At 35.4% G+C, this 19,109-nt stretch overlaps 1 protein-coding gene across 3 annotated transcripts in view; it reads left to right on the top strand.

The window, feature by feature from the left end:
* ETV1 (ets variant 1) overlaps positions 1 to 19,109 on the top strand; it is a 76,821-nt gene that overhangs the window by 27,748 nt on the left and 29,964 nt on the right. The window lies entirely within an intron of this gene.

Below are 19,109 nucleotides of genomic sequence, written 5' to 3'. Positions count from 1 at the left end.
ACTGAAAAAAAAATGGTGGGTCTAAAGATCAAACCGTTTTTAAGCCATGGTTTTAGTTTGAGTGTCATTTCATTTTAGAAATTATATGGATAACTTGCATAGTTATAATGCCAAGATAAAGATAGACAAATATTAAAGTATTATTTGAAATACAGTTCTTATGCATAAAAAATACTTAAAAATAGACATGATTCCTGCCTTCAAAAAGCATACTGGGAAGTTTGGAAGAAGAAAGGGAAATGTGCTGGGAATAATTGAGGTCCAGTAGAAGAGGGAGTTAACTTAGTAGCTAAGAGTGAAGGCTCTGCAGGCTCTGACTCCTATTAGTTAGGCTTAGTGCCTCATCTACTCCTTCCTAGCTGGGTGACCTGGTAAATCACTTAATCTGCCCATACTTCCATTCTTTCTCTTCCAGAGGGGCTTGGAATAATAATGATGCTGTAGAGGTCTAGTGAGGGTAAAATAAGTCAGGGAATTCATAATTATTATTAACACCACCACTATTATAGTATTAACAATAAAAAAGATGTGACTATAAATTAAATGAAGGTACAGACACTAAATCCTATAGTGTTTTTGGTTTTTTGGTTTTTTTTAAGTGAGAGATCAACACAAATTGGAATAGCTAAGAAACGCCTGAAGAAAAAAAATGAATCATGACTTGGAACTAGCAATCCAGACTCAAGAAATATTAGAAATGACAAAAACCTAGAAATTATCCACCCAATACCTCTGTATTTGATGGATAATAATAGCTAATACTTGCATAGTTCTCACTGTGTGCTAACTCCTCTTCTAAGTGCTTATACACCTTAATGTGTCCAGTCTTCACAGCAACTTTATTTAGTAGGAACTATTGTTATCTTCTCTTTTCAGGTGAGCAAATTGAGGCACAGAGTAGTTAAGTGGATTGTCTTGGTCACACAGCAACCAAGTTGTAGATCTGGTTTGAGTTTTCATTCTTAACCACCATGCTCTGCAGTCTCTCAGACAGAGCTGTGTGCCAAAGCTATTGTCGGGGCAAAACAGTTTGCCCAAGGTGACAAATAGTGCTCAAGTAGTTAGTGACAGAAGTGGAACTTAATTCTCCCTGGTACCTAATTTTCAATATGTCTTTGCTTATCACATATTAGTTGGCTTTTTGGGATTTGTATGATCTACCCAGTGATGAAGGGAAAGTCTGTTAGGTTGGGTGAAGACCAGGTGTTAATTGCTCTGAAGTAGGAATGAGCATTGTCTGTCCATTGGAAAGAATGGCAGCAGTTTTGGAAGATAAAAATGTACATTGGAAAGTGGTGGTGATAAAATTTGATATGTCAAAGCAAGGCAAATTTTGTGGATTAGCAAAAGTCAGTCAGAGAGCTGGCCAGTTGCTCAGTTGGTTAGTGTGTGGTGTTATAACACCAAGGTCAAGAGTTCAGATCCCCATACCAGCCAGCCACCAAAAAAAAAAAAAAGAAAAAAAAGTCAATTGATATATTTAGGGTTTATCTGAAGAAGAAATGGGCCAGTCTGGAAATTTCTAAGGATGAAATTAGACATCACGTTATTGGGGAGGAGAAAGTGGAGAGAAAAAACCAAAAGAGTGTAATGTATATTTTTCTGTAAATGTATTTTCGCACGTAAGCATACTTGTACTTAATTTTTAAAACAAATATGCACCAAATGATTGCATATATATCAGAATTTTATAATTATGTCAGTGGAATCTAATGTGATAATTTAAAGGAATATGCACTGGCTAATAATTTATTCATACATTGTAAGGGAAGAGGAGAATCAGGCTTTCTTTATCTGACCTAACTTTTATCCCTACACACACCCTCAATTTACAAAGCTCCTATTTACTTCAAAGGGATGAGGAGGAGAATGCAAACCAGGCCTATTATGTTTGTGATCATATGATTGTTTTGCAGGTGGTATCCATGTGTTTCTCCAAAGCTCATCTTTTCTATTTGCACACTGGGAAGGAGAGCAGAGCACTCTTTTATCTTCATATTTTTCTTGTTTCTTGGAACTATCAATTACAAAGGGAGGCTGTATAAATCTTCTTTGTGTGTTTAAGTGCTAATATAAGGTGCTGAGTACATCAGCCGGCTTCAGTATTTGATGCACCTAATAGCCGCCTTAAACCTGGAGTTATAGCAGACACAGTGGTAGAGCTCTATGTTCTAAAGAATTAGATTATAATTAAGAAAATAAAAAGAATATAAAAAAGAAATCCATTCTACATACAAATCTACATTGCATTGTGCTGGTAAACAACGGTGCTGTTTGTTGTATTGTCTGTCATTTTCTTTCATCATTAAGTTCTACTAAATGATTATCCCTGTTATTAATTTGTGATCTATAGCTGGCATTATAATATCTGTGCATTCAAATGGGCATGGAACTAACATGTAAGAGTCTCAAAAGGTTACATTTAAATAAGTGTTTTAGTTTTTATGGTGTATAATTTTGACAGTTTAAAAGAAGGCAGTTAGACATTAGAATACTCGAGTGTATTTGGATATACTACCTCATTTATGAATAGAGATCCAGGGTTGGCCGATTAGTTCAGTTGGTTAGAGCACAGTGTTATAACACCAGGGTCAAGGGTTCTGATCCCTGTATAAGCCAGCTGCAAATAAAATAAAATAAAAAATAAGCAAACAGAATTTATATAAACCTTACTTAATAATCATATCTTAACTCTTAAAAGCCTACAGGATTAGTAACTGATATTTGTTTAAGTGAAATTTATGTGAAAATAAAACCAAATGCAGAACTTATTTCACAGTAGTTCATGTGTATATGATGAATAACATAAAGACTTGCATTGTGCAAGGTTTAGTAGGATTTGATATGTATTTTGATGTTACCACAAAATGCTCTGCCCAAGATAGAAGTAAAAAGATTTGTAATGTTCAAATATTATTGCCTTTGTGTTGCAATTTTCTATTTCCGATCACACCTGTACACCACTGCTATCTAGTTATGCCCTGCATTTTATGTTTAATGTGGTAATCTAATTTCCCCTTATTTGCAGTTAGCAATTCAAAGTAAAAGATATACATTGGAAAGTTGCCATGACACTACTGCTATGGAGCCAAATTTAGTAACAGTTGAGATGTCTTGGATCCCATCTGACAGGGCTTGGTTCCTGGAGAATCAGAATGATTTTGTTATATAGAGTTTTTGCTTGAGGAGTAATGTAATAGGGAGACTCTAGAACAAATTTAAAAAACAATAGAAATCTTTTTAACTAGCAGCTGGGAAGTTATGTCTTCAGTTCTATAAAAGGTAATAAAAATTTAATTTTCTACACATTTAAAAAGCCCTTTTGGATGACTATAAATAGGGTGAAAATTAAGAACGTATCTTAGGTTACAAGTGTTTGTAATTAATGAATAGTTGAATACTACTTGATTTTATATTTTGAGCTATTCTAACAATTTATTACTAGATCATATCAACTAAGTCAAATATAATTGTAATTTTGTATACACATATCTTAGTATAAACTGGCTGCAGAGTACTGAAATCAGATGTAACAAGCTGTATATTCATGATTAAAGTACTTCTCAGTGACTGCTCATTGTAAAGACTGTGAAAGTAGACAAGAGCAATGTCCTAACCTCCTTATGAAATACTGTAATCTGACTTGGTTCATTTGTGATTCATAACTCCCAACTGAATTCCAATTCAAAATTAGAGATGTGTTCTTGAAGGAAAAAAAGTGTATGTTAAGAAATCACAAAAATTACTTTAAAAATGTTAATATTATTCTAAAGTTCTTTATTCCAATAATAGTTTTCTTGGGATTATATCCTTTAGCTATGGAAATGTGATCTCTGTATTCACTGATCATTTACATTTGGTTTCTACAGTACTTGCAAAGTAAAATTAGTTCCTCATATAGGTATCTTACATGTTGTTTCTTGAGTGTTTATTTCGTGGTCATGCTTAAGTCTGTCCAGGGCTTTCTTGCTTGGTTTCCTTTATCAGCATTTAGCTTGTTAGCTTTTTGTCTTATTGGTGAAGGCTGGGCTTGTGTTGGTAGAGACACATAGTTCGTTGTTCTGATGTCACACTTGTGCTGTAGATGTTTTAAAGTTAATAATTATTGTTAGGAAATGACAAAAGGGCTTGAATGGCCACAAAATATGAGCCCCTCATTCACAGTTTTTACTTTTATATCTCATTCATCTTTCCTTTCCTTTTGAAGGATTCTTAATCTGATAGAGTTAAAGGAAAATTTTTGATTGGTGAAATACTTTGGGTAAAAATGTTTCTGTAAGAGTGGTGATTCCTCATGGAAACTGTTCTAATATACATTAAATATTACAAGGCTTTTTTTTTTTTTTTTAAATCTGGGAACCCTGAGTCCCCTAAGATGAACACCAGAATATCTAGGCCATTACAAGATATTTTTAAAGGATGTTTCCCAAATTTATTTTGGGGTAGAAATTATAAAAATTTTGTGCAAGATTAATAGTTGGTTTAAAGAAAATGTGCTTTCAGGATTTACCCCAGCTAATATTAGCAGCTGTAACAATTGAGGCCAGGTGACAGATAATTTCTTTTTAAGAAGGTGTTTATTGTCAGGAAAATTGCAAAGTTTCCTTTGTAGTTACTCTATCTTTGTTATTTTGGCAGCCTGTAAAGTTTTATTGGCATTTACTAAAAGGTACTTTTTTTGGCCCTGGCCAGCTGGCTTTCTTTTTTTGGACAAACTTTCCTAGCTCTGGTATTCAGAACATATTTTCAGCTTTGATTGTCTACTGATGGGGTCTTTTTGAACAAGGAGCCAAGTGACGAATAATGTCTGAATTGCTCTCAGTCATGCCTTTGGTAGGGTGACATTGGAATGCTGCAGGTGTACTTCAACCATTTGAGGGTTGCTTCATACTTATCCAGCATTTTGTTTTGGTGCTAGAGTGGTCAGTTTAAGACCATGCAGATTACAATTATAGGCTGTTTTTCTGTACAGACTGGAGGAAACGTATGTGAAGTTACGAATCAAAAGTGAAGACTTAATAACTTGAAAGAAAATAGAATTTTTCAATCAGTAAAGGGTCACTAAATTGAAATGGAAAGATTCTCTCCAGAGCATAAATATTAAAACAGGTAATGCACAAACATTTGAAGAAATGGAACAGTGATAGGATTTTGCTAGACTCGTGAATGCAGTTTGTAGATTTGGAGTTTCAGTTGTCTTTGCAAGGGTCTTCTCAGCTCTGTAAGCCATGTACCATTTCTCTTACCTCTAGGTTCATTTGCAGACTTGTCTAGATCATGCTAATGCATGCGAGATGAATTCTAAATTTAGCATTGTACTGCTCTAGATCTGAAGACCATAGTAATAAATTTATTTAAGCAAGTATTTGAATCGCTAATTACTTATTTCAATGCTTTTAAAATACTGCTGGAGAAAATGGTTATATTTTATTTCATAAAAACGTATTTATTTGACTACTTGTTCTCAGTGAGTAAAACTTACAAATCTTAGAAACTGCTTTTTAGTGATTATTATACCAAAGTGATGGAAGGCATATTAATATTTGGCAGTTGTCTGCGGCAATGAAATATTATCTTAATTTTGTTTTGTATATTACTATGGCCCATAGTTAAAGTAATTAATGTAAAATTTAGGTTGGAGCTTCTGTGTTTGTGGTTTAATAAAAAAGGAAAATTAAAGATCACATTTATAGTTTATTACTTTTAAGAAAGATATCTTTAGATGCTACCATCTGCACCAACTGTTGCCTGTTGTTTATGATCTGCTTTCTTTTCTTGTAGCACTAAATTTCAAAGAATATTTTTACCACTTTTTTCTGAACTGTTCATTGGAGATCTATTCAGATCATCCACAGAGGTTCACACTCAGGGATTCTTTCTGGAGTGCAGAAGGAGGCAGGGAGGCAGGAGAGAAGGAAGCCCACCTTGGACATGTTCTTCCTGTGGGAGGAACCTGTCTTCATGGTCAATCAGTAGCCAGCAAAGAGGACCGTTGGTGTCTGGATATTCTGCAGGGCCCATCATTGTTGTAGCATTCCTCAGAACTTCTTCATGCAGGACCGAAAAACATCAGGAAGTGCTGGGATCTTTCAGTCCCTACTCAGCTAGGAATAATAACAGATACTGTCCAGTCTTTTCCAAATATGTGTTGTCCATTATTTGAAATAAATTGCAAAATTAATAGGCAGAGAAATAATCTTTATTCGTGCAACTACACAGGGCTTAAAGAGTATCCATATTAAAGTAAAGTGAGACAATTTCTATAGGAGAGATGTTTTCCATATTCATAAAGATCATAATTAGGTAATTTATTAAGTAGAGTCATTTTTGAGAGATGCGGATTTGGATGGGTATCTTGATTCAGGATCTTTATTTCAATTTATTAGATCTGTTTCTCGTATAGCTGCAGCTTGTTCAGGTTTTATTCCTGCCAGTTGGATATGAAGTACTGTATGTTTGGGCTCGCTGTACAGAATTTGTTTCCAAAAAAATTGTGTCGTGCTGCTTTCCATCTACTGGACCAGTAGGGGTAGGAAGATCTGATCTGAAGCCAATGCAAAATGCAAAACTGATTAGATTTGGATTGTTCATACATTAGGCTTCCTTTCTCTGTTCTTACCCTTTTCCAGATGGAAGAACCACTTTCCTCCCAGGGCACTTTCTCCTGGCAATTAGACTGTGAAGATGAGGATCATTTAGTACCACTACTGCTGAAAGACTATTATATTAAGTTTGGGCTTTAAAATTTAGAGGAATGAATCAACACATTCTGTATTTTGTCTCTTTGTATTTCAATTAATGGTGCTTGTGATGCTTTTAAAATTAGTAATATAACTTTGCCTCTTGATTCTGCTTTTTGTTTTATTGATATAATTGCATCTTACTTTACCATATCAACTAGAAAGTAGGTGGGCCATGTAATCAAATTTTAAAGCATCCAGTATTTTAAAATGTTAAGCATATTTCATGTACCTCTTTCTAATGTGCATTATGTACCCTCCTTTTTTAAATATAGCATTTACAACAGATTTAGCTTTTTCATGATGATTAAGGGTCATTATTATGAATGTCAGTTACCACCCTTTGCTGAAATGTAGTAGCAATGGCATCAGTTATTACTGAGTTGTATAAAGCTGTGTGCTCTTATTACTAAATGGTCTCACAATGTTATGCCCTTGGCATTCTTAGAACTTTACCATTTTTCTCTTCTTTTTTTACATCAGTAAGCAGGTACTTATACCCAGGCATTGCATTTTAGAGCTATAAGGAAAGATTACTTAGTTTAATATATACATTTTGTATGTTAGGAATGAAAGCTCAGAGAGGTTGTATAGTTGGCCCGTGGTCACACAGCTATTGGGGTGGGGGGTAGGAACTAGGTAGAGATTCCTTGTCTCCTAATGTGGTGCTCATTCTCATTCTACCAGGCGGTGCTGTTTGCTTTTTGCTTCTGCCAGGATACCTTTTCCTAACAGATTCTTCTTTATGTTTAATTTTTTTACTCTTAATGTGCAGTTGATTGACATGGGACATTGGGAACAAGATGAAATAGGAAAAGAATTGAAGTAGCAGTCCGATAGCCAGAAGCCCTGTTTTTACCACAAGTCACTTTACTTCTTTGAGTTTCCATTTAATTTCTGTATAAGGAAGTGGTTGGACTAATAATAGTAATAATAAATATTTACTGAGTACTTATCACATGCCAGGTACTGTTCTAAGTTCTCATGTGCATTGCCTTGTTAAATTGTCGTACAAACCCTGTGAGGATGGTCTGTGATAATCCCTATATAACATAGGTAGAAACTGAGTAACATCAAGGTTACCTAGCTTACGAGAGGTCCGTTGGCCAATAAGTGGCAAAGCCAAGACTCAGAATCCATGTTCTTAATCACTCTGCTTTTGTGTTTCTGGGTGATCTATGTGTTCTTTTCTAGCTGTAATGCCCAATGTTTCTGGGTTTGAATAACAACACCACCAACAGCTAGCTAATATTATTGAGGATTCACTATACACTTTGCACATAGTATCTCATTTAATCCTGTCAGCAACTCCATGAAGTAGGTGCTATAATCATCCCATTTTATAGACGAGGAAACTGAAGCACAGAAGACATAAGTGGCTTGCCTAATCTTCCAGCTAGTAAGTGGCAGTGGCAAGATTTGAAAACAGGCAGATTGAAGTGCCTGCCAGCTTTGCCACTATGCCTTATTGCCTGAGGATGAGTAGTTTAGTGTCTAAGCCATAAGTGTAATGTGAGTTTTATGGTATTTATTTTTGCCAGTTAGAGGTGGTGTGTATATGTGTGTGTGTGTTAGAGAGGGGGGGGATACATACACATGCACGTCCACATGTGAACACATATTTACTGTTAATTCCCTAGTTCTGTGTTAGATAAGGAATATGATACCCATATGCCAAGCAGATAAGTGAATGAAGTGAATTTGGTGGAAATGACAACAGGGAGTGGGGTGGTAAGGACAGTGAGGACTGTGGCAAATAGGAAAACACAGGTTGTGGCCTAAGGGGAAGCTGATAATGGGCTCAGCCAACTGCTGACCTATTTTTCAAGCTGGAAAGTGGACCCAGTGTTTCTGTTTATTGTGTATTTTTAGAGAAGCAAAAAGTTTGGATTTGTATTTTTAAACTAGAAAAATGTTTTGAAGCTAATTTTTAAATGATCGTAACTAACTGAAATCATTTGAAACCACTCTGTGAACCAAACAGAAAAGTTGGCAACCTCTGATGTAGATCATCAGGGCTGGTGGAAAAGTGACCTTTGAAGAGACGAAAGACAGATACAAACCCAGAATACTTATTCAGTCTGTTCTTTTAAGATGTTATAATGGTCTTCTGCAAAATAGAGAAGGTTGAATTTTTAGGTCTTCTTTTGAGAAATATCTGTCTCAGGAGGCTATGGCATCATCAGAAGGCTCCACACTGCAGACTGGGATCCTGGCTTCTGATTTCAGATCTATCCTTAGCACTAGTTTCCAAGTATGTAGACACTTGATACTAGATGGGGGTGAGTCCAGGGTCACCTCCAGGACTTTTTCAAGCTTTATCCCCTCCTTTATTCAGGTATGCCCCTGGCAAGATCATTCAGGAATCCCTGTAGCAGTGTGCAGTGACTGTTACTGCAAGGAGTTTGGTATCTCGCACGTAAACACACACACAGGCACACACACGCACGCACACACACACGCACACACGCACATACACACACACACACACACAGTTTGACACTCTCTTCCAAGAAATGGGTGTGCTCACTAAGACTCAGTACTGGTTTTTAAACTGCCCAGAAATCTCCTTGCAGATACTAAGGATTTACTTCAGGGAGCAAGGTAGGGGCATATTAACCACCATTTAAAAATATAAAAACAGCTCCACTTTCATCTGTTTTACAGACTGAGCTTCCACTTTTGATTCCTTTAGTACAAAGATTCCTGAAGCTAAAGTAAACACTGGCTCAATCCCTAAAACTTGATCATTTCTAGTGTCCGCTTCAATTCAAAAATTCTGAGATTTCTAACAAGGGAGGGATCTCCCTTACTTTGCCCCTGTGCTTACTGCTAAGCAACATCTTTTGTGTGGCTAAAATAACATCAAGGAGTAACTAGGGATGGGATCTCCACAGAATGATAATATTTCTTTAAAATCTTTGTGTCATCTTTTTTTATAGCTGCTCAACTTAAAGAATATTATTTAAGAAAAAATAAATATCCACTTGCTGTGCCGTGGTCTAAATTCCTGTCTCGGAAATATTTTAGGTGAATGTATTTCCAGATGCTGCAAATTATGGAAAATCCTGAAAACTCGAATCAGGGTCCCTGTTTTTAAATGTGCTTCAGTTTGCATTTTGATAGCAGTTTAGAAATGTTATCGCTTGTTTTGTCACAGGCATAATTCACATCTTTCTTCAGGCACTGTAAACAAGAGAAATGGTTTAATGGCCCCATAAAGGCTCTCTGCTGATAGCTGAGATTAGGCCCTTTAGTAATGGATGTTGGTGTGTATGTGAGTGGTGTGTGTACCCAGTGGGGGTGGGGAGGACTTCAAGAGGGAAATGTACTGGAAAAGAACCTTCAAGAGGCTCAGATGCAGCTGAAGTGCTCTCTGCTTTTCTGTGTGTCTTGGAAGATGGATTTACAAAGCATGTGACACTATTGTCTTTATTTGTACATGAGCCTTCCCCTTTGCTTCTGGAATTTAACTGAGCACTAATTGAGGTCATTGCGATCCATTTATCACCTGAAATTGAAGTGATGGTAACTTAAAGTGAATGCTTTTCATCTACTGAGTGTATTTCTAACTACATATACTTGTATAAAAGGCTGCATGCATTTTTCATGCCATGCTTGTATCTGGTATTAAGTAATCTAATTTATGTATACCATTTATTTTTTCTCCCCTTTTACAGGGATTTTTTTTTTTTAATCACTGCTATAGCCAAGTGACTTTTTTTTTCTTTTTTTAACAAGCTCTTTGGTGTCCATAGCGTGATTTCTTTTGACTTTCTCAGTTATATATTTTAGACAGGTGTAAGAAATTCTCCATGTTATATATCACCCTGGTCTAAGTAAATGCCTTGAAATTTCTCAAAGCACAAAACCTTGTAGTGTTTTAGAGTCTCAATTTTGTGTCATTTTTCATCAGTTAGTTTGTGTATATCCCTGTAAATTGGCTACACAAACCTGCACTCTTTTGGTTTTGAGAATCATAGTAAATGAAGAGTAAATAAATTAAAATTATGTCCTTGACTAGTTTAGCTGTACCCTATCACTAGCAGGTGTCATTGTTCCATCAGCCACTTTCATATTGTTTTTTTTCTCTTCCTCCTCTTTCATCATAGACAATATTCTGGAATAGGGATCAGCAAACTTTTCTTTGTAAAAGGTCAGATGGCAATTATTTTTGGCTTTGCAGATCGTACGATCTTTGTCACAGTGGCTCAGTTTGATTGGTGTAGCTCAATGTAGCCTAGACTATGCCTAAATGAGTGGGTGGGATAGTGTTCTACTAAAACTTCATTTACAAAATCAGGTGGGAGGCTGGATTTGGCCCATGGGCTGTAATCTGCCAACACGTGTTCTAGAACAGCATATAGTAAACTAACCTAAAACAGAATTTTTGAGCAGACCAGAAATCTTATCATCAAAGTAAGGAGACACTCATCAAGGCTCTGCATTCCTTGCTAAGATTCCTCCAAAAGCTGCAGATTTGATTCAAAGACATGTTCTCAGAGAAGAATTAAAAATGTGAAGTGTTTCTCTTCCTGGGGTAATTGTTTTATACTCACAGAAATTGCTACTCTATTTCACTCTTATGGTGAGGGTTGGGAGGAAAAGAGTGAAAGGTCAGAGCCAAGACAACTTAGCACTGTTTACATTCACTGTCCACGTATAGGAGACCCCCACCCCCATCACTTGAGACGTTTTAGTTATCAGGGTCTAGGAGAAGCTTTAGATGTTGGATAGCAACATTTTTTCTTCAGTGGAATATGAGTGGGGTGAATTTTTAAATGTGTTTGGTCACGGTAATAAATTCAAAGAAGGCAAAATGCCTAACAGCAAGCATGAATGCTCTGAAAAGTGTTTTCATTTAGATACACGTGCCAAGAATATATTACTAAAGTCATGTATGCAGATAAATGTATTGCACACACATGAATTAATCCAACTTAAAGAGTACTAATATCTTTATTAGGGAAAGTATATATTTTTAAATTCTAAATAAAGCTCTAATTAAAATTCTGTGAGCTCTTGAAGGTAAAGACTATGTCTCACTGTTCATCATCCTCATTCTATAATTCCATATTTCCTCTCCTTCTCAGTACCTAGCATAGTATCTGGAGCATAATAGAAGAATTAATTAATGAATTAATTAGTGAAGGAATGAATGGATAAAGAAACATCTGATATAATGTGATAGTGGTGCTCGTGCATGAAGGAAATTGTGTGTGTGTGTACATAAATTTGAATTATATGCTCAAGGATTCAAGATTTGTAGCCAAAGGCTCAGGGCTCTAATTTAGTCTTAAGTCTTTAGTTAAACATAGTATTTCTTTATACCTTTTTACAAAATCTGCAAAATGAGAATGATAATGAATGTCCCTATCTTGAATGATGAGAATCAAATAGAGTATGTGATGATTTTTTTGCAAACTGTAAAATATTATGTAAATTTGATTTTTTTAAAAGGCTTATAATTAATGTTTTCTATTAGGCTTCCAAACTCAACCACAGTTCTTTAAGTCGACACCTAAAGTCAAACATATTATCTTTCTTAAATTTATAAAGCATCATCATTTTCACTATAGAAATATAGACAGAAACTTGATTCGTAGATATCATTGTTCATTCTTCGCACTAACATTAACTGGTCAGTTATAACAAATAAGGTCTGTTTTCAATTTAATGATACAAACAATGCTCCAGTGTCATGATTGGTTAGCAAAGTATTCTCCTTTGAGCAAATTTTAAATTCATTATGTCCATCTGGATTTCAGGTGTTCAAATATGATTTTATATTATGTGTCTCCCCTCAGCTAAAGACGTGGTTGTGTTCCAGTACTGTTGCTCTTGAAAAGCTGAGGGCACTTCCGTGCTCCAGTAGAATGATGACAAGATTCTGCCCCCTTTCTAAAATGTAGGTGGAGAAAGTGGAAGCAAAATCATGTCTCATAGCTCGTAATCCTAAAATGAAAGCAATTACTCATTTAACAAACACTTAACGATGAATACTATAACCCGAAGTAAACTTTTGAATTAAGAAGTGGTTAAGTTTATTTTGAAAGTGCATTTTTTAAAATCCTGGTATTTTGTAACTCTTACATTTAACCATTAGAAGAACTCAGTCATTATTAGTCAGCTTCAAGATGTGGTTTTAAAGGTCAAGCTTCCATCAAAGAAATAAATGCAAGACACATCTCTTGAGTGTTCTTTCTTCTTCACTTCTCAAAGATCTGATTGTCTGGAGGAGTTGTGGATCATAAAAGTTTGCATGGAAAATGTGTTTGAGAAATGCCTAAGAAAGCCTGTGGATTTCATAGATAAATTATCTGAACTGTCTGAAGTCAGGGATAAAGATATAATATCATTTTGAACCATCACTTGTTTGTAAATGAAATGAAGGAGTTAACTCACTTGATTTGATACACTTGACGAAAGAAAGATTCACTTTAATTAAAACTACAAACAATGCAGATGCCTGTAGCTCTCTGTTCCAGACCCCGCATGGACGGTACTGTAAGTGAAATGAAATGTACCTAGCAGCCTCGGCAGCAGGCTGGAGCCGTGTTCAGCGAAAGTAATTTAATTAGTGTTGATCATGACTCCAGATGATGGTGATTTGATAAGGAATAATTTAGTACTTAACAGCCTTTTACATGCACCAACTCCATGTGGGAAGGTAAAGCAAATTGCACAAAATGAATGTGCTGCTTTCACTCCTGCCTGTGCCAATGAGCTGGAAAGCCGCCTGTTAGCAGCCTCAGACTCAGCCCTGTGATGAAATACCCAACACGTTTTCTACTCAGTCCCCGCTGGTGGGACTGTTTATCCCACTCTTACTTACGAATGAATAAGAGAAGTCATTTTTGTGACATAAAATCTCCAAGAAGCAGGAAAGTTACAAGGAAAATAAAGAAGCACGTAGTTCTTGTACGTAAAGTTGAAGATCTTCAGGTTGGCATTCTCTTTTTTTCCTCACACGCAACTAAATAATAATAATAATAATAATAATAAAGTCCTTGCCAACTCAGATTCATTGAATTACTTATTTGGCTTATGTTTAGAAAAAAAAAAAAAAATCAGTTCCAAAGGCCCATAATGATTAAGAGGCCCACACACATCGAATATGTCATGGAGAGAGAGCTCTAAACCGCTAGAGTTCAAGAACCTCGGAGAATCCTTGATTGTTGTCATCTAAGGAAAAGGAAGACATTGTTAGATTTTTTTAAAAAGTCTTTTCAAGTACTGGATCTATTTGAATGCAGTACACACTAGACCCAGGTGTTGCCAAGCATCACAGTGAATTCAACATTTGCCCAATTATGAGAATCCCCTAGAAATGTATATAAGACATAGAATCCTGATACAAAACTGGGTGGGTCAAAATCAGAAATTTATTGTCTCATAGTTCTGGAGGCCAGAAGTCCCAGATGAAGGTGTCAGTAGAGCTCTGGAACTATGAGAGCAAATTTGTTCCATAACTCTCCTCTGGCTTCTGATGATTTGCTGGCAATCTTTGGCTTTCCTTGGCTTGTAGAAGCCTTGCTCTGATCTCTGCCTTTGTCTTCCCATGGCGTTCTCCCTGAATGTGTGTCTCTGTATCCTAATTTCCCCTTTTTATAAGGAGACCAGTCATATTGAATTAAAGCCTGCCTTAATGACATCACATTAATTTAACTAATCTTCCAAATAAGGTCACATACTGAGGTACTGGTGTTAGAACTTTAACTTACAAATTTTGAGGGAATTCAAGTCAACTTATAAAAAATAGGGTCTGGGAATTGTGTTTTTTCAAATCTCCCTGAGTAATTGGATGATTGGCCAGGTTTGGGGGTCCTGTGTTTAGGGATCAACTTGCCTCTGATAGCACTTTGGGAATTCTTATGCCATCAATAGAGTGCTTGTTTGTGCTCTCCCCTGCCCTCCCACCCAAATTCAGCTGTTGAGATTTAATACCCACTATGATGGTATTTGGAGGTGTGGCCTTTGGGACATGATTAAGTCTTGAAGGTGGAACCCTCATGAATGGGATTAGTGCCCTTATTAAACAGACTCTAGACAGCTTGCTTGATCCTTCTTCCATGTGATGTTTTAGCAAGATGATGGCCATCTATGAACCAGGAAGAGGGCCCTCACCAGACACCAAATCTGTTGATGCCTTGATGTTAGATTTCCCAGCCTCCAGGACCATGAATTTTAAATGTCTGTTGTTTATAGCCACCATTCTATGGTATTTTTGTTGTAGCCACCTGAATGGACTTTTCTTCTAAGGTCCTTTCAGGAAGCTCACTGGGCCAGTCTGAAAGCAGTAGATCTCCAAATAGCAAATCCACTAGGACGGATCATGCCTTTTGCTTATAGGTCAACCACAGTGGACATTTTGATAGGAGGCTACTCTTCTGCTAGCACCCATTCCTGATGTGCCCCAGAATTGCCATTCCTCCCCCATCTCTGACCTCAACCCATTTGGAATAATTTCTCCCATTAAGTTGAAGCACTTTCTCAGATGTCTCTGATGGACTAGGAAGCCAGACATGTTGAAATATCTTAATGGCTTTGATTGATGCAAATCAGATTTTTTAAAACCCTTTTATTGAGATATACATTTATTATAATGCAAGAATCTTAAGTATACAGCTTGATGAGTTTTACATCTGAGGGTTGTATTAGTCCATCTCTGTTGCTTATAACAAAATACACAGAACTCGGTATTGTATAAAGAAAATGAAATTTACTGCTTACAGTTTCTGAGGCTGGGAAATCCAAAGTCCATCTGGTAGTGGCAACAGTGACCTGGTAGTTTCACATTGCAAGATGGTGGAAGCAGAGAGCAGAGACTCTTCATGCTCCCCTTTTAAAGCCCTCCAAACCACACACATCACCACTGTATTAATCCGTTCACTATGGTGTGGTCCTACAATCTAATCACCTCTTCAAGGCCCCACCTTTCAATTACTGTAACAGGATTTCCCACCCTCAGTAGTTACAATGGGGCCTAAATTTCCAATACATAAAATTTGGGGGACACAATTCAAGCTTCAGTGAGTTTTCAGGGGACATAATTCAATCCACTAAAAGAGTACTTCAAAAAGATTGTGGAAAATGGAATTAAGAGCTAATACAAAACATTCCATTAACTTTTTGAAGACCACTCAATGTATATATTTGTATAACAACCACACAGAGTAAGATATAAAATACTTCCAGCACTGTAGAAGGTTACCAGTGCCCTTTCCCAGTCCATAATACTCTCATCCACTAATACAAGAGGATTCTTTCACTCTCAGTGAAATTAGTTTTATTTGTTTTTGAAATTCATATACTACATACTCTTTTTTATTTTATTTTATTTTATTGGTTATGCATATTCATGGGTACAAAGCTTGACTGTCACTACTTGTGCCCAAGATGTGATGGCCAGACAAATACTGTCAACATGCCCACTACCACAAATTGCGATTATTCCCCATGTCCCCCACCCAATTAATCTCCGACCTCCCTCCACTTCCTCTTTCCCCCACCCCAACCTGCAACCCTAGGTAGTCTCTTTCTCTCTGCAACTCCAACACACCACTGTGGTCTTTTTCCTTCTTTCTCTCTTAGCTTCCACTATGAGCCAGGACAACTACATACTCTTTTGCTTTTCTCTTCTTTCACTCAAGTTCATACCTGTGCGACCATCTATGTTTTTGCATGTGTCGGTAGGTAATTTGTCTCGTTACTTCTGCATAGTATTCATTCCATTATATGAGTATGCCGTGATTTATTTATTCATTCTCCTGCTGATGAATATTTCAGTTTTTCCCGTTTTTGCTATCATGATTAAAGCTTTTCCAGACATTCTTACACATGTCTTTTGGTGAACATATGTGCCCCTTTCTCTTGGATATATACCTGAAGGTGTAATTACTAGATCACAGGGTAGATTTATGTGGACCCTTAGTAGATACTGCCAATAAGTTTATAAAGTGATTATACTAATTCATACTCTCAGTAGCATATATAAAATTTTCCATTGCTTTATGTCTTCACCAAAACTTGATAATGTCAGTCTTTTGCAGCTTAGCCATTCTAGGGGTATATAGTGATAATCTCATGGTTTTACTTGTAATTTCCTAATGAGTAAAGGGTTTGAATAACTTTGCATAAATTTTTGTTATTGTTGTCCATTTGTTTGTTTTGGCATTTGGATATCCTTAAACAGCTGCCTGCTCAACTCTTTTGCCCTTTTAAGTGAGTCACTTGTCTTGTCTTATTAAATTCCCATTATATGAAGAATGAGTTCTTTGTCAGATCTTTCTATTGCAAACATCTACTTATGGCTTACTTTGCACTCTTTTAATGATGTCTTTTGATAGAGCAAAGTTCTTAATTTCAATAGAGCCGAATTTGTCAATTTTTTTATCATTTACGGTTGGTGCATTTTGTATCCTGTCTACTAATCTTTTCCTACCCATCGTCCCCAAGACTTAAAATATGGTAATAGTAAACATGATAGTCTCTGATATGCCTCATATTTTGATAAATATGATAAACTTTGCCTCATACTGCATATTTATTAACTACAAAGGTCTTAATCAATTTTTATTCATATAAATTAGATCTGATCTCAGGTATAATATGAGTTGTTACTTCTGTGAATAAAAAATTAAATTCCTTATGTGTTGCTACTACCTTTTCTTAGGAAAATGTAAAACTCAATACTTAATCCAAAGTGCTAAAACCTGGGTATAAACATTTTGCATTTTGCTCTCTATACTCCCAAAAGTAAAAGATAGTTGAAAACTATTTGTTTAAGGAAATAAAAAACAACATTTAATATCTGTCATTTAATATTTGTTATTCTAAGCATAATACACATACACACACACACACACACCCCCCACACACATATACACAGGTAGACAATTTTCTTTTAGAATACTACTTAAAAGCTTTTTTTTTTTTTCTTTTTTCCCCATAATTTGAAAACTTTATCTTGGAAATTTAGGACATAGATTAAATATAACGAGAATAATGTAACGGATCTCCATCTGCCCATCAATCAGCTTGTAACATTCATCAATATTTTTTTCTAATTTGATTCATCCCTTCCCCTGTACATAATTTTTTCTAGAGTATTTTGAAGAACATTCCAGACATATCGTTTTATATGTAAATACTGTGTGAATCTCTAAATCTTTTTTTTTTTTTTTTTGTACAACTACTTTGTCATTATCACATCTGATAAAATAACAATAATTTCTTAGGTTATCTAATACTTTGTCTATATGCAAATATATTATTTATTGCAAAATTGTCTTTTTATAGTTTGTTTATTCAAGTCAGTATCCAAGCAAGTTCTTGTATTATAATTGATTCTTGAGGTTTTTAAGCCTCTCCTACCTGAAGAGATTATAAATTATAACTTTCTGACATGGTACAGTTAATGCACATGAGCATCCCTGACATCTGGAGATACATATGTTTTCTTTTTTGTTTCTATTTCTTTTCTCTCTACTTTGAATATGCATATTAAGTGTGTGTGCGTGCACACACACACACTTTACATTAAGAATATATTTTAAAATAAAACACCCAGTATGATTATTTTACTATTATTTATGTTTTCCTTAGACAACTACTTTAAGTAAAATTTGCTTATTTAGCAAATTTATTTTTGAGGATGTTTCAGATGGCTCTTGAGTGCCATTGAACACTTCTATCAAAATAGTGTGTGTATATAAAGAAATAGTATTTATTTTCCTGAAGTTCAGCAGTTTGTGCTATTAAGTTCTTATATTAAAAATTATATTTGGCATTACAGCTAATACAAGTTTATGATGCTGTAATGGCATAATCAAGATCGAATGGCATAAATCACAATGTTTCTCTTGTTATATCTTCCTTTGTAGAATTCAGACTTACCATATTATGTTTTAATTCCAGTTTTTATAGGAGTTAGAATAAATCTTCTGAACATGTGTCCTTTCTGTGTTTATCCTTTCATTAATCATACTTGTGGATAATGAACATAAAAATAAAATCCATTCTTATGTCTATTTTACTTTTTCTTTTTTTAACCAATTCCCCATTTATACTGGCACTTCAGTTATTCTTATAGGGTCTTAATATTTATCTATTTTAGTCATATATAGAAAGATGAAATATATATATTTTGTGTTATTTATTTATTGGTTTTAAAGCTGTGGTCCTCCCATATATATATTTCTTCCAGTATTCTTATTTTATGATATAACCTTTGTATTATATTAAGCATAAGTGAATATAATCATAACCATACATTAAGTCACAGGAAAAGGGAGAAAACATCCTTTGATATAGAATTATTTTTTTATGGTGAGTTACATGTGACGAACAACTTTAGCATATTTCTCA

Source organism: Galeopterus variegatus, unplaced genomic scaffold (genome assembly GCF_000696425.1).
Source record: "Galeopterus variegatus unplaced genomic scaffold, G_variegatus-3.0.2 Scaffold72, whole genome shotgun sequence".
Lineage (NCBI taxonomy): Eukaryota > Metazoa > Chordata > Mammalia > Dermoptera > Cynocephalidae > Galeopterus > Galeopterus variegatus.
Note: the sequence above shows the minus strand (reverse complement) of the source record. Positions and strands in the feature narration are given on the sequence as shown.